This window comes from Buceros rhinoceros, unplaced genomic scaffold, assembly GCF_000710305.1.
Source record: "Buceros rhinoceros silvestris isolate BGI_N320 unplaced genomic scaffold, ASM71030v1 scaffold32811, whole genome shotgun sequence".
In the NCBI taxonomy this organism is placed as follows: domain Eukaryota; kingdom Metazoa; phylum Chordata; class Aves; order Bucerotiformes; family Bucerotidae; genus Buceros; species Buceros rhinoceros.
The window spans coordinates 8,687-9,465 of record NW_010393036.1 but is presented as its reverse complement, the minus strand read 5'-3'; the positions used below and the strand labels follow the sequence as shown (position 1 = coordinate 9,465).

The following is a 779-nucleotide window of genomic DNA, read 5'->3' as shown; positions in this document are numbered from 1 at the left end:
GCAGCTTTGTGGCGCGGGCGGAGGAGCCCCGTGGATGCTTGTGTGGCAGAGGCAGCAGAGATGTCCCAAACAGGGGCCAACCGTGTCCCATCAGAGCTCTGACGGGGGGGAGGGAGCTGTGAGGCATCTTCCCTGCTGCACCCCGGAGGGTGGGAGCTCTGAGCGGGATCAATCCTGGTTCCCTAATGCTTTAGATACCGAATTCTCGCGTCTTATCCAACACAAAATAAACAAAAAGCCCAACAGCGCTGTCCCAAAGCCAGCACACAAAGCTGCGTTTGGACATGCAGTCTTAGGCCAAATTCCCTCGTCCGTCACCCTGGCAATAGATAAAGCGCTGCCCCTCCCTCAACACCCCCCAGACGCAGCCAAGAGCGAGCGCACGCCAGGAAGCGCCGAGCGAGAAAGGGCAGAGTCAGCTACCGCCGGCCTGCGACAACAAAGAGGTTAATTACGGCAACGGGGCCACCATCACCGGGCCGAGGCAGAGCACGTGCCTCCAGCCCGAGCTGGCAAGCGGCTCTAGCAGAGCTGTCCTTCGGGAGCCCACGGCCAGCAGGAACTGCTCAAGAGTCACGTCAGAGACTGGCTTTTCCAAGAGCAGCCTCTTGTTTGCGCCGCCCCGGCTCAGCCCGGCTTTCCTCGAGTTATCCATGCCCCCTGACGGGAGCTGGTGGAGCTCTGGGTATTTTAACGCTCCAGAAGGGCTCTGAAGTTTCTCGGGTGCTCGAAGCGCTCTCTGCGCTGTAAGCCTCTGCGCAGCACTGAAGGAACATGAT

General features: G+C 60.1%; 1 protein-coding gene across 1 annotated transcript in view; it reads right to left on the bottom strand.

Annotated features, from left to right (window-relative positions):
• Positions 1-779, bottom strand: part of MOB3A (MOB kinase activator 3A) — a 3,868-nt gene that overhangs the window by 2,289 nt on the left and 800 nt on the right. The window lies entirely within an intron of this gene.